Consider the following 27693-nt stretch of genomic DNA (forward strand, 5'->3'; position numbering starts at 1 on the left):
TACACTCCTTTTGTACTCTGGGTGTGACATGCAGCGTTAACTACACCAGCAGCTCTATACTTTCTTCATATTAATCATGTTCAGCTTACTCTGCAGCTCAGTTGGCACTGTGATGCTTTTTTTTTTCTGGTGTTTTTTTTTTTTTTCCTTCTTATGATGGCTACACCATCAAATCTTTTTATCTGAAGGATTTTCAGATGTGCAGAGCTGCATGGCTAAAACTACAGCTTTGTCATTTGCTAACAACACGTTCTGTTGGCATGTGATGCCTCAGGTAAGGTACAGGAAAGCTCATCATTTCCATGTATCATCTGAGTGAATACCAAAATCGGCTGCAAATCCCTTTCCCCTCAGCTGTCTCCTCAGTGCGGTACCACTGTTGGGAACTGCTTCTCACCTGAACCTAAAAGACTCCTCCAACTGTAGAAGAGCTCCTGATGCCATCATTTTACTGCTCTGAGTCTAGTATAGTTCAATAGCGGTGTTGAACTTCAAAGCTAAGACTGAAAGGAAGGATGGAGCCAAGATCACACCAACTGCAGGCCCTGAAGAGAAGAGAAACAGGAGAAGTCTAAGATGAGTTGTCACCCTTACGCGAGTAGAGAGTTTTATCACTATTAGAGGAGTGAGCTTTAAACACACAGGACTCGTGGTAGTGGCCATTGGCCCAGATATGTATGGATGCTGAAGTTCTTTTTGTGGGTACCTCTGAAATAAGAGCTGAGATGTCACCCCAGGGTCTACTTGAAAGACACTGCTCTCTCCTGGAAGGATGCCTTGTTTCTGGCATTAATCAAGGACAGCTCTCCTACATTTTGAGGATGAACCCAGAACAAGTATGTAGCCTTTGTTTCCTTGGCAATATCACAGAAGATGGGTCTGAGAACTGCAAGTAGGCTGCTATCCTTTCAATGTGCCAGCCTGTTCATCGTGACCCAACATGTGTGCAGCTTGTATCTAACTGCATTCTGTAGGTCTGCGAAGAGGAGACTGAATTGTCTGCCAGCGTTACGTGACAGGCTGATGATGCAGAGGTCAGACTTCTGTAACCAAAAAACGGCAGTAAGAGAGGAAAACTTATATGTGAGAGTTGTCATAACTATTTTAAGACAGCCTGTGGAAAAAAGATAAGGCCCCTTTGAATAGGAGTCACAGAGAAATTTCCAAGCAGTTGAGCAGAAGATGTTTTAACTCTTCGTGGTTGTGAAATGCAGATTTTGGTTCTACTGTTAACTCTGAGAAGAATAAATTGTGTATATCACTTCAGAATCAGATTGATCACTGTGGGTGTCTTCAGGCTTAGCATTGTTTTATGGCTCTTGATCTGAATCTGCATAGTCATTTCTCCTGACTTTCAAAACGTGAAGACTCACGATGGCTGTAGGCTTCACAATAATTCTTTCTTTAAACCCGATCTCCTCTACTGAAAGGGAAGGTACATATGTCTTTCTGCAAGTGAGACAGGAGGCAAACGCTGCTTCCAAAATGTGTTCGTATTCAACAGTTAAGAAGTTGAGTAAGTGGTCCTGAAGGTCTGAAAAAATGTAGGTAAATAACGTGCTACAGGGACTGGAATAACTTCAGGTGTCAAGGAATGAGGCATTTCTTTTAGAAGAAGTACATGAGCGCTGTCTTTGTGTACGAGCCCAGACCTGATCCTCTGAAAAAGTAATGATGACAGTGAATACTGGTGGCAGGGGAGTCTGCAAAACAGGAGCTTGCGTAGACTGAAAGTTGTGTTCAGTGTAAGCAGTAATGAGAAGTCCTTCTTATTACTGTTAGTTTAGAGGGGGTGGGGGGAACCTTTTTTAATGAAAGCTCTTAAAATATACTGAGGTTACCAATATAGAAAAAATATAAAACAGTCTGCAAATTTAATTTTTCAAGATGATCTTGATTTGGCTGTTAGCCTAAGTTAGAATAGATGTTAATGAATGTTAAATCGATGCTGTAAGTGTCAGAAAAGGTTATGGTTAAACAGCAGTGTGGGCATGTTTAACAGCTTTCAGTAAAGACAACTTTCCCTTTCCACACAACAGACCATGATAAAGGAGCTGATGATGAAAAAAAAAAAGTCTACTTTTCCTGTCAAAATAATGTTATAGCCAGCCTGATGACAGCCTGCAAGATGCAATTTAATTTGTTACCTTCAGCACCAAAAGCATGACTTTTGATACCCATACTAAAGCAGCGCTGCTGCTTTTTTATCACCTTGTTGTCTGCATAGAGCAGGTAGCAGAAAGGTCTCATCCACCTGCTGCATGTTCTGATGCCATTGCTTTGTTTGAGGAAATGCTCAGGACTTCAGTGTCTGTCATTCTTCTGTTTGGATACCGATATAACAATAGAATAATATTTATATTAAGAATATTTGAAGTAATGGAAGTACTTAGCTCAGTCTTTGTTGGTTCTTTAAAACATTTATTTATTCACCTTTAAAACCTATTTCTAAAATATGCAAATCAGCAATCCTGAAACAGTTGTTATTCTGGTTGAAGTAATTGGAGAGAGAAGCCCGTCGCACTTCAGAGATTTGGAGTAAGTGCAAAATGCCTAAATTACTGTGGGTTTGTGGGGGTTTTTTTGTTTTTTTTGTTTGTTTTCTTACGTTGTTCAGTAACTGAGTAAGCATTATCGTGAAAGAAGGTAAAGTGGGTCTGGAATATACAGAAGCTATAAAACAGAGGTCTGAAAAAGCCACAATGACACTTTTTAAGATGATTGCTATAAAAATGTTCTTGCAGCACTTGTGGTAATTCACATGTTTGTTTCTTCAAATTTGCATAACTAATCAACAGCTCATTAGGAGAGCTGAAAGCTAGGTGCAGGAAGATAAACTCAGTGCAGCAGCTGGAAAGTATCGTTACAGCATTTGGGTAGCAGGGAAACTTCAGCCATGTTAAAAAATTATCCTTCAGAAGGGTAGATGGAGTGGTCTGCAAGGAGTCCTCGGGAATAACTTTCAGCTGGGTTTGTTGATGTCGTCACCCATTTCAAACAGTGGCCGTGCTTCTGCAGCGTGCTGCTTAACTGCTCTAACCGCGAGCAGAGCAACAATAAATCTTGGTGCTTGTTCTGGCTTCCTTCTCTGGGTGCTCCTGCCCTCCCTCTCCTGGGTCTCCGTGCCGTGTTGGACGGCTGTGCTGTTCACCGGCTCTGGGCCCCGACAGGCAGAGGGCTGACCCCAAGGGGTACTGCTGGAAGGGCTGTGAGTTTCGTAGCTGGTCTGAGACCTCTGCAATGCGCGGGGCAGCCAGTGCTGCTCTGCCGGGCCCCTCTGTCGGCTAACAGCATCCTGAGACACACTTCTGGAAAAGAAACTCTGGCCAGGGCAGTGTCTGCCGTATCGTACTGGTTAACAGATAGGGTAACCAAGGGTAGGGTATGAAAGGATGTATCCAGCCTCAAGGGAAAGATGTAAAAAGCAAACAGCCCCACCCATGACAAATTCACCTCAAGCACCGCAAAACAAAAAAGGTAGTAATTATGTTAAAAAGTAGCTCTAATTATACATGTTTTGTGGCTTTGCATATTTTTTTGTGAGAGCAATAATGGAAGCAACAGTCTGAAAGATAAAAAATACAGAAAAATTAGCTTCACAAATAAAACAGAAGGCATCTCATGCAGGCCGCTGATTTAAGTTTGAGAGTGGGAGAAACTTGTTTCATAATTTCTGTTTCAAGGAGGGGAAAAGTTATCATGGAAAAATTATATTTAGATAGCTTTGGTTGGAGATTTCACGTAGCTGGTTGTAAAATACCATCAGCTCTTTTAAGGCTTCTTGCAATGCTTTTTCATATAGGACAGACTTGTAAAGTGAAGGAACTCTTTTGGGTCATGTAAAGATAGGATTTAAAGAGTAGAATTTCCATAGCAGCATTCTGAAGCTCGTCCTGGCTGTTTCGCTGGCCCCGTGCCTTGTGCTGGGAGCATTTCAGTATGTTCTTGAGGAGAATGTTGCAAAGAGGAGGAGGTTTGTTAAGAACTAGCAAAAGTTTCGGCAGTCAGAGGGCTGTATGAAAAAGACAGGCATCACCTAAGCCAGAAAAGAACTAGGCTGCTGGTACCTAAAATTAGAAAAAGATTGTACCAGATTTTTAAAAGTAAACCATAGGAGAAAGCAATCACTTTGGGATAATACATTGTTTGTAAATGAAATCTTAACATCATATCTTAGAAAAAATAGGAAAACCATCTGTAAAAATCAGTTACTAAATAGTAAAGAGCAATCTAAACAAATGTCAGTTAAGCAGAGCACATAAATTAAAAGCTGAAAATAATTTCCAGTAAGTTCAGCCATAAAATCCAAGTGAGTAGTTGTGCAAATGCTCCCTGTAGTCAGCTGAAGGGGACAAACATCTTTAGGATGGTGCAGCATATTTTCAGATGGGAGGAACCAAACTATGATCTGCAGAGAGCAAGGGATAACTCTGCAGAGGGAGACTACTCAAGAAAGAAAACCAAACCGTAATTATTCTGTATGACTTTAGTTGCTGTCTACTGCTACATTTGTTCCATCTCCAGTAAAGGGTAAAGCCATAGGAAAGGACATCATATATATATATATACACACACATATTTATGTGTATATATTTTATATTTATATATAAAACAGTTTGCAGATGATAAGGGCTCTTCAGCAAGGCTGCTCGAGTAAATGCAGCTGTTCTTGCAGTTCCTGAAGTGCAGCAGAATCGCCAGCTTCCTGAAGCCTGAGAAACTGGTAAGATTCACTGGTCGGGAGGGGAAAAATGGATGTGCAAAAGTAAGAGCTGTTTAAGAAAAGCTGATTACCCACAAACCATGATTGCAAATATGGTGTGTGAAAGCAACCATATCCAGGAGGAAGGAAAGCCTGCAATTAAACTAGGAATGAGTGTAAAACAGCTGGAACTGGTAACAATCAGTATAGCTGAGAATATATGAAGCGTAGGAGATTGGTAAGACTGAAGGTGAAAAAACAAAAAAAGCCACAGTTACCAAGGCAAAGATGCATGTTCTCTTCCTTTGATTTAGTACTTCATATAGTTCATCACAGAAAAAAGAGTGCTACAAATTAAAATGCCAAAGGTGTTCCTCAGCATCTTTTGTAGCTACTACCTGTAACTACTATTAAACCAGTTTTAGTCTAGCAAAAAGAGACACATCTTTTAGCTACTTTTCTTGTTAACACAAGAAAAAAATTAATATTATGGTAATTAATATAACAGTAATTAACTCTTTGACTCTTTGGGTAGGCTTCCATAAGAGCTGGTTGATTGGAGCCTTTAAGATCAGAATAGGTACCTCCTTTGATATAGTAGTTAAATATAAGCTAGGTTTCCCTTGAGTTAGTAGACTTAACACATGGTAACTGAGTAAGATTCCTTGCTCAGAAGGTTCAGATATTTGCTTTCTAATGATGAAAACAAGATCACGTCAAGCTTGCAAGCAGTTTCTGACTTTAGGAACTATAATAGCTCCTCCAGATTTTTTTTATCTATTTTTCTGTCTACTCTGTTGGCATTTCGTCGTCTTTAAGGCTTCTCTCCAGCCTGATACTTGACACTTAAGCTCTGAAGAAGAATAAGATTTTTTAGATATGATCACTTTTCTCTGTGTTTAGACATCTGTGCACCATGTAATGTTGTGCCAAACCTCCTTGTACACTGATTTAGCGTATGGAGGCACCTGGGTCAGGGCTCTCTGCTGTGTGATAAATTCCCACCATCAGAGCACCGGGGTCCTTCTGAGGTCTGTCCCTGAGTTTCCCCAGCTCCTTGCAGTGTACAGGGTATCTGTGGCTTCTCATGTCTGTTTGCCACAATTACTGAAATAACTGATGATTTAAATAAATGGACAGAGTGAAATTAGGTTTTTGTTATGTGTATGTAAGTGTTTTCAAAGATAGTGGTCTGAGGATTCATTTAAAGCAACCTTAGTGAATCTCACCATCCCTGCTGCACTGCCATGCTGTGAGCCAGACTCACCTGAAAACTAACTTGTGGGCAGAGAGATGAAGCAGGTTGTTTCAAATACTATCTGGTTTTGTGTTATTTTATTAGTTTTCAGCTGGATCTGTTCCCTGATTTATATGACTGGGTCATGTAAACAAGATCGTTAGCAGATCTGAGTCAGCTGAAAGACAGCCACTGAACACTTGATGAGGGATTTGGGCAAGAAGTACCTGCTGCCTTTTGTTGGCCACCAATCTCAGGTTGCCTTAAATGTTTCTGCTCAAGACTACTTCTTGTTTCTAACATTGTAATGATTTGTGGGAGAAATTGAATATTACTGGCCTTGTTAGATGTCATTATTTAGGTGACAGAGACTGTGTTCATGTACACGCATACAATAATTCAGACCTGATCACCAGAAAAACTCTGAGTTCAACATTGTTTTGGAAAATAATTGGACAACAATTCCAGTGCTTCTTCACCTTTTTCCAGCATTCTGTAACAGAGGTCCTGAAACTTTGGAGACAGCAAATTTCTTTTTTTAATGAAAGGCAAACGCCCCTCCACACACATACTTTTTCACTTTCAGATATGGATAATCGTGACTCTGTTCTGACATCTGAAAGAGCTTTAATATTATGTGCTCCATGTACTGTGTAGCTCATGATTTTTACAGAGACAAGGTGAAGTGAACCCAATTAAACATCTGCAGGAATGAAAAGGTCGGGAGAAAGGGAGAAGCCACCTCTGTATGCTTGGGGTATGTATCTATAGTGCATTTCCCTCCTCCTCCTGTTTGGACAGATTAGAAAATGTAACTTTTTCTACAATATTCCCAGAGTTCCCAACTAGGTAAAATGAGAAAAACTGAATTACTGTCCTCTGATCTTAATTGAAATACCAGAAGATGTCATCTAAAAAGATGAGAAAGTCAATAACTCAGTTCCATGGGGTTTTAGATTAAGGACATTGATTTCTTCTCTACAGCTGTGTTGGAATCAGAAATTCATATTGCTTATATAGCATTTAGACTAAAGTCTGTTCAGTATAATGGATTATTTTGAAGCTCTCTCCAATCCTTCAGTTGTTTCTTCTCTGAATAATGCTGCAGAATGGAAGTCTGGCCCTCAGGTTTACTCTAAAATTGAAGACAAACAAACAAAAAAACACCAGAAGCAGCACAGTGAATATGAGCATAATATCTAGAAAGTAATAGCGAATTAGGGTTAACTAAGCTACTTCTGGACTGGAACCATGCAATATTTGACAACATATAACAAAACTGCCTTTTTTCTCAAATTGACTTGCTTACCAGATAACTCGATGGGCATAGTGTTAATAAATGGGCACTGTTCATAAACAGTGTTTTTGATAAAGAAAACAGTGTTGTGGAGGATGCATCTGGTGTCTTTGTTCCGTTCAGTGGTTACTTCTGAGTGTGTCTGGGCAGGCAAGAGAAAGGGACCCGGCTGCGTGTCAGTGGCTGCTGCACGCCGGGTCAGGGGAGACCTCTGATGAGGGGAGGCTCCATCTTCCTGGATGGAAGGTCTCTCAGGGATCTTCCAGCAGGGAGCAGACCCAGCCTCACAGGCAGTAAACCAGGAAGCCATTGAAAGTTTCTAGACTATAAAACAAAACTGTGGGAAAAGGGGTCTACCTTGAAGGGTTGCTGGAGAGGAGATTAAGTTTTGAGTTCAAGGGCTGTTTTATCTGGATTACCCAGTGGATCTGAGTTCTCAGTGTTCAAAGTTTCTTTCTCCTAGATTACTATTTCAATTTTTTTTGTAAAACATAGCTTTAGAATTTGGAAGCTTTGATATTTTCTGATGTGCTCAATTTAAACTGAAGGTGGGACAAAGTTGGTATAGAGTCTTAAATGGCATAGGTAAAGGCAGCCGTTATAAAAGTAGCATCTTGCTTTTAATTAAGTACGGGGAAGAATTGCTGGAAAGCTATCATGAATCTTTATTCAAATTAAAGCCAAGATCTGATCAAACTTCAATATAAATCTGTTTCTGTTGCTGATACAAGGACATAACGGCCTTTGCTGAAGTTTTAATTTAGGGTTTGTTCAAACCTAGCAGTGGCTGCTCAGCTGGCCGCTGTTTTATTTTGGTGTTCTTTACATCTCGAAAGATCAAAGGCTGAGGGTGACAGTGAAGTTTTCATCCCTTTTGACAATGCGTTTATGAGCTGCCTCCATGATCATTTCACTGCCAGTCTCTTACTTGATGACATTGCAGCTTTAATTGCTTCCTGATTACAGGAGTGATGCTGCACTTTGCTCTGTGCCTGGAAGCTCCAAGATTTTTGGTATAATTTAATGCAGACAGATTCCAAATGCTACCTGCCAAAATATGTGTTATTTTGGAAGTTAAAGATGTTGAACTTGGCTCTGTCAGCGTGTGAAGAAGTACCTGCCAAAACCAATTGGATGTGCTGAACGAGGAGAATGAGGGCAGCTCCAGGTAATGCCGAGGCAGCTTTCTTGCATTTGCTGTAGCTTGCGTGCGTTGTTGTAGATGTGTGCATCTTCCCAGTTGTGGCTGCTCCGCTAGCACATGCCCTGGGATGGGGCAGCACTGCTAGGCAGCTGTATTCCAATGTGCTGGGCTTTGTAGTTTGTATCTAACAAACTTGTAAAAACTCTTTCCTCCTTGACTTGGCAACAGAGAGTTCACTTTTTTCTCTTGTTGGGCAGCTATGTACTTTGTGGCTGCAGCGAGTATTAGACTTACCTTCTAATAGGCTGCCTACTGTTACACTTTTGTTCCTTCTCTTAATCTTTATCCCTTACCTGTTCAAATTCACCAGCCTTTTGACTGTTTCATGATTTATGGGCTCAATTTGTAGTGTAAGGGTGAGATAATCTGAATTGTTTCACTGCATGAGAGCATTAATTCTGCAACACCAGCAATATAAATTCTAAATACATGGACTATTGCCTTTCTACTAACTGATTTTTTTCATTACTCAAATAATGACTAAGATATGTATGCAAATTCCACAGTAAATTAATCTGTTTGTAATATAAGTGTCTTGGAAGGTACAATCATTTGTAGAAGTAGCTATGATAAGGAGGTGGTTTCTGACTGTCATAAAATTTATGATTAAAATAAAAAAACCTGGAGGGATTATTCTCGGCTTTTCAGAGCATCAAATTAGAAAATCTGTGCTTGAAGATGACAGAAGGCTCTTGGTATGAGTAATGTGTTTCAGAAGTTGGCAGACGAATAGTGCAAATGTTTCCAAATAGCCTAACACAGAATTGAGTTACCTTTTTTATAAAAAGTACTTGGATCGGTGCAAGTCTGCTTCTTGGACAAGTAAGTGGGAAATATCTTTTCAGAATAGCCTAGAAGCTGTAATAAAAATGAAAAATCTTACGCACTAGTGGAATTATGACTAGAAATTGAGTGGAATAACAAAACGAAAACTAAAATGAGAAGAATTTGTGATCAGACTTTGGTTTTGCAGTGTTTAGGATTTAGCCTTCAAGGTGACAAGAGATGTGCGCCGTTCTCTCTGCGCATTAAAAATGCGTTAGGATGTTGACTAACAGGGTAGTCACAATAACCAAATAACTTAAGCCTTATCTTGGTGTAAGTAGCGCTGTTTTTACAGCAGGACGGTAATGTTTGTTTGTTTGTTACATTTGACTTGTATACTATTTACATTTCTTGCCAAAGCTCTTGACTGGCTTAGCTTGAAAATGTTTCAGAATATCTGTATAGTTACTACTGGCATGTAAAAGAAAAAGCTAAAAAATAAGCATACCTTCCTGCATCTTTCTAGTTTATTGAAACTGGTGCCCATAATTGGAGAAAAGAGAAAGAAATGAAGTCTTGTTACTGCAAATTTGAAACCAGAGTAGGAGCAAACAGGAGAAGGAAAACTTTTCAACATCGTGGTGGTGGTGGTTTTCCTTTCTTTTTCTACCCTCAGTTCTCCACCCTGTAATCATTGCTGGGAACGGTGAAGCAAAAGGTTCTGGGCTTTGGAGTTGTTTTTGGTTGGGGGTGGGGTGGGGCTCAATTATAAGAGTTCTGTGAAGATTTTTTTTTTTTCCCCCCCTGCTTCTATGTGTAATTGTCCAACAAAACTGTCCTCAGGATCTTGAAATACACTGGATTGGTAACTAGGTTTTATCCCTTGGTAAATAACCAAAGTTATCTCTAAGAAAGAGGTTCCTCTGTAATCATTTCAGACTACCCCATTAACTGCAAATGAAGTTTTATAGATTGTTCTGCTGTTACCAGAATCTCCCTCCAGAAGCACAGAAAAGGGACAGCATCCATGTGGAAATGCTGAGGGAGGAGGACAAAGCCAGGTGGACAATGTCTTCCCTGTTGCCCCAACGTGGGTGCAGATTTTCTTAACTCAACCGGAGCGTCCTTTTGGACTTTATGCAGTATGTGAACAGTACGGGCACCACTGAGGTCAGGGACGGCGGGAGCCTGGCGGGTAGCAATTGCTGCTGTAAAAGTAGAGGCAGTAACTGGCCAGTGTGGCTGTAGGGAAGTTACTGTTCACTTTTGTGTCTTAACTGTTTGGTCCGTTAAATGCTTGCCATAGAATGTATTGCTAGCAAGGCAAAATAACTGATGATTGTAGAAAATAAATAAATAAGAAATTGAAGGTGTTCTGACTTGGGATGATAGATTGAAAAGTAATCTTTAAAATGGTCTAGAGAATACTGTAGTGGAGTGAATTAATATTTTCAAAAACTTAAGTACTCTAAAGAGAGAGCAAAGTATGACTAAGAAGCCTCAAAGTTACCATTAAAGCTATTTGGACCTTGACATATAATTGGAATGCATAAAAATAGTCCAATTTATAAAAGTTTGCACTTTGCATGCTAAAATCTAGAGGGATTAAACTGGAGACCAAATGTTCATTAATCTTCCCATTGAAGCATTGCTGTCTGAAGTGTAGCCAGCTGGGTGATTATTAAATCTAAAGAAGGATTTAAGATTCAGAATGCATTTTGAAGCTTTTATGTGTATTATAACTTTTCTACCAACACCATGAATTGATCACCCTTGTGAAAAATTAATCAAGGAAAATGTGTTGTTGTTTTTTGACACATAAAGATTGTACTTTACAATGGGGGAGAGACGGGAATGGATTTATGATATAGGCTGACTCTTAAGAAAGTTGTATTGGAATAAAAATATTTATAAGACTACAGTTAACAGCTAAATCCTACATGCCAATGGCTTGGTGTCTAACAGCTCTGTATAACCTTTGTACCACTTTCCAGAATAGAAATGCATTATAATGAGTGATGAGATTGTATTGCTGCAAGACAAATGTCTAGACAAATAATAACGCGTTTTAAGTGTAAAAACAAAACAAACAATTCCCCAAGCACTCCCATTTTCATGATGTATTGTCCCTGCCTGCATTTTCACTCATTTTCCGTTATTCATGTCATCCTCTTAAAACAGACACACTTTGAAGTACAGATTGTCTTTTGTGGGGGGCAAGGAGGCAATTTCCATACCACCAAATATGTTGTCGTCACGAAGCAAGTATTATCTATCACATCAGCTTGCACTTAAACTTGCCTGTGTTGTTCCACCTTTTTCCTCCCAAAATCATTTGAAGTCTTCTGTTTGGCCAGTTCAGAAACTTTCAGAAAGCATTCACGCAACTTGCCTTGAGATGCTTTGTAGAACAGTCTGGACAGTGAATCTTTGTGAGCTTCTCTGTCCTCATTGCAGAGAGAGAGGTTCCTCCAGGGAGTGCTTCAGAGCAGAGCCTGCGTTAGGTGGTCTGACTTGTCCTCTGGATGAGTATGGCCTTTCCCAGCACATGGAAAGGGGTCTAAAATGGGTGAGTTGCATAGCTAAACACAGGTTGTAGAACTGTTTGTCCTTATTTGCCTCTGAATGGTTCCTTTCTCTTAGTGCGTAAATACAGATGGAGATACAATACTAAGACTCTTAATTTTTGTCTTTGCTGAGAGTTTAGACATTGCTAAGTTATGAACTAGACGGGGCTTTGCTCCTTTAATCTTCTGGTTTGCATCTCTTCTTTATTTACCTGTCTCCAATCATACAGCTCTTGATGTCTGTAGCAGTTTTTACCTTCTTTTCGCCTGTTCAACCTATTTGTTCTTACTTCCATCATTTTAGTAGTGATGGGATTATTTTTTAAACAATCATAGTGGATTGTCCTAGCAGCTATTGGGTCATACAGGAGACAACAGGTGAGACAGCCTTTCTTTTTGGTTTTGGGATGGGAAGTACGCAGCTGTGGTTCTTTCTCAGAGATCTTTCTCTCTGCCACTTCTGCATGCTACAGATTCTCAAAATCTCTAATTCTCAAAAATACTGATAAAACGATGTCACGCTTCATTGGATGCAAAACAAGTTTTTTCCTTAGATGGAAAGGGGCTGGGTTTTCGCATGTATGTATTGCTTCCTTAAATCCTGGGGATCATAGTAGGAGAAAGATGCTATATTAAAAGGTGAGACATCGTCAGTAAGCCTTGCAAGGCTTAAGAGGGTCTGTTCTCGTCGTTGTTTTCCAGTGACTATCCAAGTTTTGCAGTATTCATGGTGTGTCAATTCTTTTCCAGTTTCCGTAGACCACAGAGTGAACTCAATGCTTTAACCTTTCTCCCCATCCAACAGCGCCCCTTCCACCCCAGCAAAAAAGAAACCACCAAAACTAAACAGTACAGGGAAAAAAGTGGCAGATTAATTGCTTAAATTGTCAGTTTGCTGACACTTTTTCAGTTGCTAAAACAGAGACAGCAAAAAGAAATGTTAGGAGATGACATTTCAGGTGGCTTCAGACCAGTTTCCATTTGCTCATGTGATTTTTGAGCGTTCATGTGCACTGGCAGAATATATAAACTGGAAATGAAAAAGTCATCTTGATAAGTAAAACAATATATTCTGAAACAGTGCCCTTCTCATTTTAAATGAAAGTATTTAGGGTGGTGGTGGGGAATAGGGACCGAAAGGATCTCAGCAGAGCTACACTGACTATAGGCTGCCTGGTGTTATGTTTAAAAACAGAGATATAGTAGTATGTTCATTCAAACTAAAAGCTATTAATCCATACTTAGGTGAACATGGTTAATGCATAATAGGTTAATGATAATAGGGAAATGAAATAGGCAGTTCTTTTCATCTGTGACAAAATGAGCCCTGTGCAATACCAATGATGAAAACTGTCACATAACTTCCACTTTTCAGTCAAGTGGAATAAAAATTAGAACCACAAGTGACTCTAGAGGAAAATTCAGTGAAGTGAAGGACTGTTTTCCCTTCCTTATTGTACTTGCCCATTTACTTCACTTTTTCTCAAAGTTAATGCAAGAAATTGGGTCTTACATTTAAAAAGATTGTATCCTAAGAGAGAAACACTATCATAAGAGATAAAGTGCTGGGTTTTGCTGTATTTTGTGCAGCACTAAATAAACACCAAAAAGTCAGCAAATTGGGGAGTTCCTTAGCAAGGCAAATGGAAATGCAGGCTATTGATTTTGAACAGCTGTTTGTTTCTCTCAAGTTTGCAGGTACCAAAGGAGGTAGTTATGCATAAACTAATCATCATCTGTGATTGCGAAATAAATAAGTATGCTAAGTAAATGTTTTTTCTAATCCTTTCAGCATGGCTGTGTTTGCTGCTCATTATTTTTGTGTATATATGTTTCCTTTTTGAAGTCTGTTTCTTTCAATCTTCAGTTACCTCTCTCTTCTTTCTACTTTATTATTTTTAGCTGCTTTTGTTGTCGTTCACCTTCTTCTCTCAGTCAGGGTTGGACACCTTCCTTCTGGAATTTGTTTGCTGGAAAATGAATGGGACCAATAGTGCAGTGAGAGTAAGCCTTTTTTCAGTTATATCTCCAAGGCACGCTGTGTTACATGTTCAGGTTAATAGCCTTTTTCTGGCTTATGGTAGCTAAAATAGACCCTTCGAAATTCTTGCGACCTGGAGCTTTCTATTAGTCCCCAAAGGGAGGAGTTCTGGTCAGGCAAGATCAGCATACTGGGGAGCAAGTTTTCAGCTCTCTTGTAAAGAGGGAAGAAACTCTGGAAGCAGTGTGTTGATGAGCTCCTAATTCTTGCTAAATTGAAGCTTTACTAACCAAGAAAATGCACGTTGGCAAAAAGAGGCTTTGCAAATGGCTTCTTTGCCAAGTAGACGGCGATGGATATAACGAAGGACAGTGAGCATGTTTGCAGCCTTACACAGTGGAGGAAGAAGTTCCTTACGTGGTCAAGGAAAACCTCTGCTTTGTATCTCCATGCTGAAATAGTTTCATGTCTGCTTTAATTGCCAAGTCTTGAATAAACTGGGAAAACAGCGTAAGAACAGGTTGTTGGTAACTTGTCTGGCTTGGTGACAAGACAACTCCTGCATTTAACTTGCAAGCAAACAAACGTGTGCTTCAAAGCATAAAACTCCTCCCTCCCTTTGGGGTTGCATGTTCTTCAGTATAAAATACTTTCACTTGTGCTTATGGTCTATGTCAGTCAATACATTAAAAAGATAGATGTTGAAAACATCTCCTGTCTAGCATGGAGTTTAGGTTTCTCTTGCTATGATGGTAATGAACATCTTCCCCTGGGCAGGCTGACAGCTGGAGTACCATTTCTGTTTTGGAACTATTGAACTTAATGATATATTCTACATCCACTCTGCGCAGTCTGTTCTTGCTCCTATGTCTGAAGGTCTTGAGAAGCATCTACAGAGGCAATATGGCTTTTTTAGCAGGAGAGCTGTTCAATAGACGAGCCTAGGCCTGTATAGAAACTCCTCAGTTTCCAGTGACATTTATGCATTTATTTCCACAGTTAAATAAGAATGATGAGTGGACCGTATAGGTGTGATTTCAGACCTCATGGCATTGTCTACAGCAGACTTAAAATATCCTAGCCAGGAGGAAAGCAATATGCAGAGGGAAAAGTGCTTTCTCCCTGGTAGCACATGAGATGTCCCAGTCCCATTATTGAACACAGAATTACTGAAACTTCTTTTAACAGCAGGCTGTTTCTTATGTTTCAACAAATCAAGAATCACAACATTTTGAAATATGCCGATCTATTTCTGCTGTCCGTTCACCTATTTATCAGCTAATTTCTCCCTGCCATAGACAACTGGAAGATGAGAAGTCATTTTTGTAATTGCTTGCTTGTAATTACCCTCATGCAGAGTCTAGCATGAAGGTACTTGAGCCTCATCATGACTCTATGGGGCCGGTTGGGATCCACCCAAGGGTACTGAGGGAGCTGGGGGAAGTGCTCACCAAGCCACTTTCTATCATCTATCAGCAGTCCTGGCTAACCAGGGAGGTTCCAGCTGACTGGAAGTAAGCAAATGTGACATCCATCTACAAGAAGGGTTGGAAGGAGGATCCAGAGAACTACAGGCCTGTCAGCCTGACCTCGGTGCCCGGGAAGGTTATGGAGCAGATCATCCTGAGTGCCATCACATGGCACATATAGGACAACCAGGTGATCAGGCCACATCTGCATGGGTTTATGAAAGGGAGGTCCTGCATGACTAACCTGATCTCCTTCTATGACAAGGTGACCCGCTTAGTGGATGAGGGAAAGGCCGTGGATGTTGTCTACCTGGATTTTAATAAGGGCTTTGACACCATTTCCCACAGCATTCTCCTGGAGAAACTGGCTGCTCATGGCTTGGACATGTGTACGGTTCGCTGGGTAAAAAACTGGCTGGCTGGCCGGGCCCAAAGAGTGGTGGTGAATGGGGTTACATCCAGTTGGTGGCTGATCACAAGTGGTGTTCCCCAGGGCTCAGTACTGGGGCCGGTTCTGTTTAATATCTTTATCAAGGATTTGGACGAGGGGATTGAGTGCACCCTCATGAATTTTGCAGACGACACCAAGTTGGGCAGGAGTGTTGATCTGCTGGAGGGTAGGAAGGCCCTACAGAGGGACCTGGACAGGCTGGATCGATGGGCCGAGGCCAACTGTATGAGGTTCAACAAGGCCAAGAGCTGGGTCCTGCACTTGGGTCACAACAACCCTATGCAATGCTACAGGCTGGGGGAGGAGTGGCTGGAGAGCTGCCCAGTGGAAAAGGACCTGGGGGTGTTGGCTGACAGCTGCCTGAACAGGAGCCAGCAGTGTGCTCAGGTGGCCAAGAGGGCCAATGGCATCCTGGCCCGTATCGGGAATAGTGTGGCCAGCAGGACCAGGGAGGTGATAGTGCCCCTGTACTCGGCACTGGTGAGGCCGCACCTCGAGTACTGTGTTCAGTTTTGGGCCCCTCGCTCTAAGAAGGACATCGAGGTGCTGGAGTGTGTCCAGAGAAGGGCAACAAAGCTGTTGAAGGGTCTAGAGCACAAGTCTTAGGAGGAGCGGCTGAGGGAGCTGGGGTTGTTTAGCCTGGAGAAGAGGAGGCTGAGGGGAGACCTTATCGCTCTCTACAACTACCTGAAAGGAGGTTGTAGTGAGGTGGAGGTCGGTCTCTTCTCCCAAGTAACAAGCGATAGGACGAGAGGAAACGGCCTCAAGTTGTGTCAGGGCAGATTTAGGAATAATATATTAGGAAATATTAGGATATTAGGAAAAACTTCTTCACTGAAAGGGTAGTCAGGCACTGGACCAGGCTGCCCAGGGAAGTGGTGGATTACCCATCCCGTATTTGAAAGACGGGTAGATGTGGTGCTTAGGGACATGGTTTAGTGGTGGATGTGGCAGTGCTAGGTTAACAGTTGGACTTGATGATCTTAAAGGTCTTTTCCAACCTAAACAATTCTACGATTGTGTGATCTTTGGGAAAGAGGATTTGCCTCTTTCTGGCTGCCAGTGTTGAGTATGTGGCTGTCGATCAGCCTGTACAGAGGCCTGAGGGCCAATACCACAGTGCACAAAGTCCTTCGACACACGTCAGTTAGCCAATGAACCCTGGGGCTTGGTGGAAGGGGAGGCTGTACTTTTAAAGAGAAGATAGCAGTGGCTGTAGCAAGTAGAGCTATTGCTAAAGTAATCCACAACTATGCTCATAAGGCCACAATATGTAACTTGCTATGTCTCACAAGGGTGCAAAAACTGTTGTTGCTGTTGTCAGCCTTGAAAGGAGGATAAATATGCTTGTTCCAAAAGGGCGTCTGGATAACTTTAATAAATGAATCCAGGAGAAAACATTGCTTCTGGGTGAAATAGTTTTGTGGATTTTTTATGGTGATTGTCACTATAGCTCTGTTTGTTCTTGTGCCCAAGGCACGAACGTTGCAGTGCATGAGTCTATGAAATGTGTAGCCATCAGGAACAGAAATTTGGGAAGACTTTGGGCAATTGCTTGTGCCAGTTTGAAAAAGGAGGCAAACAAACAAATCCCAGCGCTCAGTGTTGTGTAGCATGCTTACAAGCATGTAAGCCTAGAGAAGTAGCACACATTTTAATTTGCAAGAGTTTGGGTTTTGGTGGTTTTTTTATAGATAGCTGGTTGGTAAGCTGTGGGAAATGTCCAATGTGCAGCTATGATGTTGCCCAAAAGAACTGAAGAAAACGAAGTAAACCTTCTGAAGATTTCAACTTGTGATGGTTTCTGAACCATTACTCTTGATAAGAAGAAATCATAGCTTAACATACTCCAGAAGGGTAGTAAACATGATATTAAAAAAAAAAATAAAGGGAAAAATATTAAATGAAGATTATGCCTCTTCAGACCACGATGGTTTATTACTTTAAATTTTATTTCCTTTTCTCACCTTAATGTAATGTGATGTTTTAAGGAGGTTTTAAAAACAAAAATGAAACCTTGCTGTTAACCAAAAATTAGGATTTTTTTATTTCAGCATTTTTTTCCCCTCTGAATTAGGGAAAACTCTACAGCATAGTATACTTTTAGGAGAAGAAACCTGTGATTAACAAAATCGTGACAGAAATACTTAAATAGAGAAATAGGAGTTTATTAGTGTGGTGTCTTAAAATTTGAGTATCTTTTGCTTTTACCTGAAGGTAAGGACTCTGTTCTGAAGACTTACACAGATAAAGAAAAATGGTCCTTTAACTGATAATTTCATTGAAAAAAAAATCAACATAGTGCCTGGAGGATATTTCTAGGGGATGAAAGGGAACGAGAGAGGAAGAAGAATTGCAAGGCAGTCTTACATATTTTTTTTTTTTCTAAAAACGTAAAAAATACTTCTGATTTCAAAATATTGAGCAAATCTCAGTAAGTAGGTCAATTTCCACTCACGTTCAGTAGCCAATAGTTATTAAAAGTAGTTATTAAAATGCATTGGTATCTATTAGTTTCTTCTTGGAATTTAAATGCTGTTTCAATGGCTAATGCAGTAATTTTATTCAACTAGCATAAAAATAATTAATATGTACTATTAGATGTACAAAGCTACTCCATAAGCTATATATTTTTGACCCAAAATGGTCTTGTTCTTGTAGTCTGATTAGTTGATGAGACTAAACCTAATCTAAACATCAACTTCATAATTTTTGGAGTGTTTGTTTTACTTCTTTCCAGATTCTCCTAAGCGCAGTGAGAACGTTATGTCTGAAACAATGGGGTTTTTTCTGCAGCTCCAGGGTATAGCAGCAAACAGTGTTGGTTATAATATATGTTCATTCCTACTAGGCGTAAGCCTTTGTTCTTAAAATATGTAGTTGTGGAAGCTGTTCTCCAAAGTGTCAGGAGTTTTTTGCACCTTCATCAAACTAGCCCCAATTCTCGGTGCAATGCATCGTGCCATTTCAGAATACAGTAGAACTATTGAGGGCTGTGTGAGCTGGTCCCAGAGAACATTGCTCACGCTAATGACTGGAGTGGGGAATATTTTTATTCCTGTGGAACGGGAAGGACTTTAAGAAGTGGATGAGAGCTGTTGACTGCGATGAGAGTTGCTAATAACCTTTTGTATGAGAGGCTTTGAGGAGCTGCTGCAGTAGCAGCAAAGATGCTATTTAATACCACACAGTAAATGTCCTATGCTATGTTTTGCATCAAGTAATGTTTCTAGCACAGCATGATGATGCATGTCACATCAAATTTTTAAGTAAGAAAGAAACTTATTTCAATTCCTTGCAGTTGCTAGAAAGAGAATTACTGACTTTTGCAGAAATTTGAGAGCTCAATTTAGCCCTGAAAATTGCTGGTCATTTTAAAAAATTTATTCTGTGTGTCATAAACTCAAGAGTTCTGGCAACTGTAAGAAGCATATCAGGAGCCTGAGTGGAGAACGCATCAGAAAGGCACATCATAATCCTGAAAAGCATTCACAAACTTGAGTGTTCCTTGGACTTCTGTCAAAGTCCTTTTTGCCCTTGTTCAGTATCAAAGAGGTATTTCTAGTCATTTATATTTTTTAATTTTAATTGACAATTTCTGATATGACATAGTTGCCATTAATCTTCATATAGTTCTAGCTTTGTTTCAAGCAAGCTTAATTTAAAAAAAAAACCAAACCTTTAATACAGGAATGACTCCTTAAGGACAAAATGCTGCCCTCTGTAGTTGTATATCTGTGTTTGGTTGGTAGGGTTTTCCTGAAAAAAAATCTCCGAAGAGAAATATCTGTAAGCCTTATCTGACAACCTTTTTTCCTAGTTATATGAAAAAGTTCAGTTGTACCATTAGTGTGTTTTAAGGATGCCCCAAGCATCAGTTGCAGTACACTGGCATGAATAAATACATTGGAGATCTAGATAGCTAACTAGCTGGCTCATCAGTCTTTGTGAGCCAGTGTAGGAGAGACAGTGTTTGGCCCTCGTATGGCAATACACTTAAAATTTATGTGTGGAATATGGTTTGAAAGCTCTGGAAACACTTGAAAGGGAGAATGTGTGACGTCGTCAGAGACTGAACTTTCCTTACGTGCCTTACAGTGAAATTTGCTCTTTTTTTCCTGAGAGAGCTTAAACTAAACTTTAAAGGTTTATGTGGGAGCATTGATACTCGACGAATGTAGGATTAAAGTATTGTATAGTAAGTAACAATGACAAGTAGATGAAACTGGGGCAGCTGTTATCCTGGGGTCAGTGGGTCTATCCCCACCTTCACCAAAATCTTTTATTTCTTTGCACTAAGCACAGGAGATTGACATGGCAGTACCACAAAATACAGGAACGGGAAGTGTATCCCACCTGCCCAAGGAGGATCCCCCCAGCTAAAGAGCAGTAGTGCCATTGCTGGTGGCAGTAATACGGCGAAGCAACACAGCTCCCAGCAGGCTGAGCCTCTGTGACAAGCTCCAGCTCCAACTGGGAAAAGTGCCCTTAAAGTGTATTTCTTCATGAACAGGATGCAACTGGGTCTTGGAGAATCACAGAATCATAGAATGGCTTGGGCTGGAAGGGACCTTAAAGATCATCTAGCTCCAAGCCTCCTGCCATGGGCAGGGACACTGGAGCGTGTCCAGAGAAGGGCAACGAAGTTGGTGAAGGGTCTAGAGCACAAGTCTTAGGAGGAGCGGCTGAGGGAACTGGGGTTGTTTAGCCTGGAGAAGAGGAGGCTGAGGGGAGACCTTATTGCCCTCTACAACTACCTGAAAGGAGTTGGTAGTGAGGTGGGGGTTGGTCTCTTCTCCCAAGTAACGAGTGATAGGACGAGAGGAAACAGCCTCAACTTCTGCCAGGGGAGGTTTAGGTTAGACATTAGGAAAAACTTCTTCACCGAAAGGGTGGTCAAGCATTGGAACAGGCTGCCCAGGGAAGTGGTTGAGTCTCCATCCCTGGAGGTATTTCAAGAACGGATAGATGTGGTGCTCGAGGACATGGTATAGTGATGGACTTGGCAGTGATAGGTTAACAGTTGGACTCGATGATCTTAAGGGTCTTTTCCATCCTTAACGATTCTATGATTCTATGACACCACCCACTAGACCAGGTTGCTCAGGGCCCCATCCAACCTGGCCTTGAACACTGCCAGGGACGCGGCATCCACAGCCTCTCTGGGCAACCTGTTCCAGTGCCTCACCACCCTCTGAGTAAAGAATTTTTTCCTAACATCTAATCTAAATCTCCCTTCTTTCAGTTTGAAACCATTCCCTCTTGTCCTATTGCTATCTGCCCTTATAAAGAGTCTCTCCCCCTCTTTTATATAAGCCCCCTTTAAGTATTGGAAGGCCACTATAAAGTCTCCCCAGAGCCTTCTCTTCTCCAGGCTGAACAACCCCAACTCTCTCAGCCTGTCTTCATAGCAGAGGTGCTCCAGCCCTCTGATCATCTTTGTGGCCCTCCTCTGGATCTGTTCTAAAAGGTCCACATCTTTCTTGTGCTGAGGGCCCCCAGAGAAGAGAGGCCAAATCCTCCCAGTGGTTATGCTTTGCAGTCTTGATGGTGCCCTGGCTACTTTGATCACAAGCCCATGGATTGGGAGTTGCTTGCCTAAGCACTTTGTTCCAGGCTGTGAGGAGGACAGTGTGGGAGTCAGCACCTGGTGGAGTCCTTGGAAGAACTTCACCATTAAAGACTGTGTCTGGATTGGTGGTGCTACTCAAATGACCACGCTGCAGTGCTTGCAGCTCCTTAGCAAGCTTCAGGAGGCCAACAGAGACCTGGACAGTCCTAATTAGAAAGAGATAGTGTACTTTCACAAGCAAAATAAAGTGTGCAGCATCAATTGGAGCAAGTTAAAATGTCCAAGTGTAGGTAATGAAGCATTTCCTATGGTCTACATCAGTGCAGAGGACACTGTTACAGCTGTGATTAGTAGTCTGGAAGACAAGGACATTTTATGCTTAATTCAGAATGGCATACAAGTAATCATAGCAATAGAAGCAGCAAGCTACCACAGCTCCTGGGTGAACCATTATTTAGGGGCCCTCTCTGTGTATAAGGGCTGCGGTGTTTTGTTTCACCCGTTACTGTGCTGGAACACGCAGGATACCAAGAGCTTGAATCCAGTAATGCCAGAATTTAACAGAAGCGACAAAAGCTATTAGGCAGCTTGAACTATGTGTTATAAAGAAAGGTGATAAGGAAGCTGGTTCAGATGATGTCTAGTATGTCTGGAAGTTTACTGTCCCAGAGACGTAGTGTGCGTTTTGAGCTGCAGCCATCTTTTCCATGAGAGAGGCATTGATCCCTGGCTGTTAAGACATAGGACGTGTCTAGAGTGTAAATGTGATCTCCTCAAAGCTAGAGGAACAGCAGTGACCGTCAGAAACGAAGAAAAACCTCTAGCTGCGCTTGTGGCAAATGAAGTTCCCGGTGCTGCTTTGCTTAATGAAAAAGAGAATGTCAGTGCAGTTGCGTTACTAGAAGGTGTACAGAGGCCAGATGAGTAAGGAGTTTCCTTTCCAGAGACTGAGAAATCATTCTTGTGGTCCTTCTGCCCTTCTCCGTATCCTTCTGAATTTTAAAAGAGCAAACAAAGTTTTGGTTAAACAAAATCCTATGTTACCACACAAGACTTGTACTCAAAACATAAGAAGCCATGAGTCATAGCTGAATTCAGTTTGTCTCCAAAAAGGATAATGGATGAATGTGACTGACTGCGATGCGTTTCTCTGTGTGTATGTACACATACATGACATAGACACATATGCACTTATATATATACACACACACACACGTCTGTTCCCTGAAACGAAAATTTCAGTTTTCGCATGGTTAATAAGAAGGCAATTTTATGTTGAAAAAAGTGTTCCGTTGTAACTTATTACCTACAAAACCAAGGATTTTTATGTTATAGCACTGGATATACCACAGATGTGAGTGGTGTTCTGCAAGAGATTTGTATTGTAGACACAACATTTTTGCAATTAAAAAAAGCGGAGGGGGTGTTACTTTCTGTGTTTTACTTTGGAAGAGAATTTTAGTATGAAAGTGAGATTTTGGTTAAAAATCCTAATGTATATGTATTTTTCCCTTTTGAGGTAATGTGCTGTTTAGAGCACACTTTTTTTTTTTGTTTGCTTGGTTTTGCTTTCCTTTGTTTAAAAAGTGGGAGGGCTTAGATCATAAATTTTCTCTTTATCAAACCCTTTTGCAAAGTTTTCTGCCAGAGAATAAAAGAGCTTGTAAAATAATTTGGTCAGTGTGAGCTTAGCGTGTTGCCAGTTGGTGCTGCGCCTAGAGTTGAGTCAGGCTCTGCTAGAACTGATATATAAGCAAGTGGCTGAAAGGTCATGCTTTACTTGTATGTGTAGCAGAATTACAACGTTATTTTTTATTAATAACACTACCTACACAAACTGGTAGAAACATTATAGATATTTATAACTATTGTGTTGGGTTTTTTCTTCCAAACTGGCTAAAAAGGTGGTCTTAATAGAAAACTCCATCACTATGTGTCTTTCAAATGAAAGAAAACACGTATAAAAGTTTGTAATGCATGGCCTAATGGACCTCATTCTTAATCCGTTTACAAAGAAAAGGCAAAGGTTATCTACAGGTGAGTTTATGCAAACTCTTTTGCATATTGCTTATGTTTTTTCCTAAGCTTTACAGTAGAGACTGAGATTATCGTGTTTGTGTTGCCTGCATATATAATTAGTTAAATTTGGTATGATGTTAGATAAATAGAAATATTATTCAAGAGGTATCTGCTAGAAGATGTAAAAGCAGTTCTTTGTTTAATATTTCCAATATTTTCTCAAGTTGTAGGCACTGCTCAATGACGATTTTTCATCTCTAAACAGAACTATACTTTTAATGTAACTATCTAGTGCTAAAGACTTTTGAATTAAGCCTTTTACTAGCATTTGCAACAGATGAAATTGCATGTGTATAACGATTAGATAAAAAGTGAATTTAAACCATACTTCAGTAGATAGATGCAAATGATAATTGTTACCGCAACTATAAGGGGAGAAGAAATTGAAGTGTTTTGTTTTTGTTTTTTTTTTAATTCCTTAGCTGATCATCTTTGAATGGTTATGGTATGAGGGGAACTTTACCCATCAAAGACTGTAGGTATGGCTCAGTCCAAGAGTATTTAGAAGGGCTCTAAATAATGCAAACTGGAAAAGTTCCTGAAGATGGATATATTGAGCTGATCAAAACCTGTCTTTTAACTATCTATTTTTTCCTGAATGCATTGTTTGTGTTAACAGGGCAGGGTTTTTTGGTGTTTGATAGTTTGTTAGCAGCGGGTAACATGAAGAGTTGATGTTGACTTAGATTTAAGGAACCAATAATGATACTAAAAGTTCAAATGCCAACTAACAAAGGGCATTGCCCGCGGATTTCTCTGAGGAAGTCCAGAAAACATTGGTAGGAACAGGAAATACTTCAGTAAAAACTTCGACTCTTGTCAAATTGTTTCTAAATAATATGTGGATTTCCAAATGATCAAGGCTGGTCTGCCAAATCTACTTTCCTGTAGAAATAGATTTCTTTGTCTCCACAGTGACTTTTTCTGGTATTTTATATTTTACATTCAAACTTCTAACATTTATTTATCTCCAGTTCCCCCCAGTGCTGAGAAACTTGAGATAACATTTTAACACTGGAGGTTTATGAATGATTATTTAATTAGAACTAAGTCTAATGATCAGACAATCCAATTACAGGAAAAAAGGGAAGAAGAGCCAACAATTTATTGAATGTACATAATTAGTATTTTGCTTTACAGGTAGAGATCAACACATTTTCCCTAATGGGGTTGATTGCACTGAGCATATAATCCACATGGAAGAAAAAGTGGTGAACTACATTAAGACTACTGTAAAAGCTTATATATTTCATTGTAAAAATGAATGCTGCCAAGAAAGTAATCACTAGTGTTGTAAAGCATGTATGTATCCCAATCTGCACTCCTAGCCTAGACTCTGGACCCACAGATACTCAGCCAGACGGGCTTTCTGGAACAGTGGTGGAAACAATAACTCCATTGGCATGAAACTGGTGGCATACCATTCTCCATATAGTAGCAATTCCCATAAACTTCTATTTAGAATTAAAAGAAAAAAAAAATAGCAACCATAAAACAGCTCAGAAAAGCTTTGAAACTGAGGAGACAAATCTCAAGAAATATAACTGAAGCAAAGGGTTTTTAATTTAACATGAAGTGTACCATATGTCTTTCAGGAACAGGAATAACAAGACATTTAATAGCTTTTTAATGCATCTTACTGTGTCAAATTTGAGGCCCATATGGTGCACTCCTAACCGAATTTCCATTCTTTTATGGTTTTCTGTTGCAAACAAAGTCTTAAAAATTGAGTCTTTCTGTTCCAACGTTATTATTATTTTTTCATTATCTCAAATGCAAGTAGTTCATTTTAAAGATTATTTTCCCTCGGGAAAAATTTTGGTAAATTGCCACTCAGAAAGGAGTAGTACAATAAGAGCTTTAGGTCCAATGGATTCCTTTTCAGAACCAAGCATGTATTTTTTGTAGTCAGTTATTCACACCTTGAGTTTATATTTTGAGTAATTTCCTTTAATACTCACCATATCTTTTGTGAAAGAATTATCTTGGAATAATTTTTGAATATTTAATAAAAACACAGTTTGTGACCTGAAATGCTTCAGAAGGGAACATTTTAAGGTCAGGGATACATGCAAATTGTATTTTGTATTTGCACATACCTATATAAAAATTTGTTTTGCCCAACATGAACATGCGTAATTTTGTCAGTGTTGCGGGCACCAAGTGTTACAATAGTACTCCCCTTCCACAGGTAAGAATTGAAAAAATGAAACAGAGTTTTCCTGCAGTCTCCTAAAAAATCAACTTCCAAATCAGAAATAAATTTTTAATTAGTCTGGTTCATAAGTCAAGGGAATTGCTAGCAGCTTTTCAGCCCCTGCATTATGGATTAATTATTATTCAAATAATATGACTGAAAGAAGGTAATGAAAGATGAATGATATTCTGATGATCTTACAATGTGTTTTGCAGATATTTTTTTTATTACACTGGTCCAGTTGTACTAGCAATACATAGGGTCATGTAATCTTGGATAAGCATGAGATTTTCGAGGGGAAGAGCCTATAAATATTATTAATTTAATTCTTTCTCCTGCATCTGCTTTCTCTCATTGGCTATGCAAACTAATGTGATAGACGATTTAATGCTGTTTATGAACAATACAAAGTAGCTGAAGTTAGTTTGAAGTAATCTTTTTTTATTTTTTTTTTCTATTTGCTTTCCAGTGAAGCTGTTGGAGGAATGAATCAATTGTAATTGCAGACTGTTAAAACAAGGAAAGGCTTAATATCCTTGTACTTGTTTGTGTTGATAAGTTTTATTGCTGAGTGGAATTTCTGATCATTATTTGTTTTGAAATGAGATTCAATATTTGTGTAGCTTTTTTAGGAAATTAATATCAGCATTAAATTGACAGTAACCATATCAGGTCCATTTATGAATAAGAATTTAACCTTAGATACTTATGTTTCCAAAAAAGGAAATCTGTCATGGTACAGTTAGAGCATAAAATATGATTAGCAGATATTGGTGATTTTTTTTTTTTATAATCTGTTTGGGCAAGTACATTTACGCTTAATCTGCAGCCTTCTGTACAATATCAATTAGGATATCTGCTGAAAGACATATTTTGGCAGTAACTGTGTTTTAAAGTATGCTACAGGGAAACATGCATCAACAAGCACTGGAACTTTTAGAAGAGGTTTTTCTTGATCTGTTCCCACCTGTGCACTCCTCTCTGCTCAGCTTTTTAGCTCCTCTCCTATTGCTCTGTTCTCTGTTTTCCAAATGAGGCACAGTAATATTTTAGGTTGATTGTTAGGTGCGCCATCTTCCAACATGTGATAGTTTATGGAGTCAGAGCTCTAGTGTGCTGCCATTTCCATTCACTGCGTTCTCACAGCTCTTGGTGACTAAAATGATTACCTGAAAATGCATGGTTAACTCATCTTCCACTTCATAGCATCTGACTGAAGAAAGCAAGCAGTCAGAAAGGTGATGGATAGGAAATCTGTTCAGACTATGTGGTATCACATCTGTTCTTTGCCTTTCAGCTGTGCTTGGGGTGTTGGAGTGGCACCCAAGCCTTGCAGGGCAGAGTGCCTCGACCCATCTCCCTCTGCTGCGGGAAGGCAGGTGGTTCTCCCCGAGTTATCCGTTCAATGGCATGATGCAGTTTATCCCTTGTCCGAGGCAGACGTCAGGTGTTTACGTGGCTGATCATGCTGCAGTGGTCATCTTTTTGTTGGTTGCATTTTGTAGAGGAACAGTTTCATGAGACTTGCTACTAGAAATGAGCTGGCCATGCATGGTGGCTGGAAAGATCAACCTTGCCAAGGCCTGTGTTAGAAGAAGAGATGAATGCAAGCATCTTTGAACACTGAAAAGCTCTTATAGAATGCTGATGCTGATTTAATTAGTTTGTTGTTGTAATTTGCCTTGTCATATCTTAGAGTATGTGTGCTTGGGAGGGGCTTTTTGGGTTGGTTTTTGTTGGGTTTTTTACACAGAGAATCCTGTATTGTGTCTCCAGTATTGTATCTACAGTAGTAGAACCAGTTCTGTATCTTTCTGAGTCTTCTCCTCTCTGTTGTTAATATTGATGGTAGTATTTCTCTAGTATTTTTTTTTTCCTGGATTTCTGTCTCATCTTCCATGAGATTCTTGGCTGGCTTAAAGATCATATTTTAACTCATACTCCCAAGTTTTGAGACAGTGTAGCTTATCCATGAGTTACTTGCAAGTACTATAGACTTCTGTGTTTTAATGGAGGGAAGATTAATTAAATCTTGCAGGTAAGTTTTAAATTAACTGCTGTTAATTCAAACTTCATTCTAGCTTAGCTATTGTAAATTTATGCATAAATACTTTAAAAGGTACTTAGTTTAAGTACTTGTTCAATGCAGAAACTTACCTTTTCAACACGGTC

At 39.9% G+C, this 27693-nt stretch overlaps 1 protein-coding gene across 13 annotated transcripts in view; it reads left to right on the plus strand.

Moving 5' to 3' along the window:
* CADPS2 (calcium dependent secretion activator 2) overlaps positions 1–27693 on the plus strand; it is a 324205-nt gene that overhangs the window by 80261 nt on the left and 216251 nt on the right. The gene's annotated exons all lie outside the window — the stretch shown is intronic.

The sequence above is a fragment of the Nipponia nippon genome, unplaced genomic scaffold (genome assembly GCF_047370975.1).
Source record: "Nipponia nippon isolate SJK-2023a ecotype South Korea unplaced genomic scaffold, ASM4737097v1 scaffold_3, whole genome shotgun sequence".
Classification (NCBI taxonomy): domain Eukaryota; kingdom Metazoa; phylum Chordata; class Aves; order Pelecaniformes; family Threskiornithidae; genus Nipponia; species Nipponia nippon.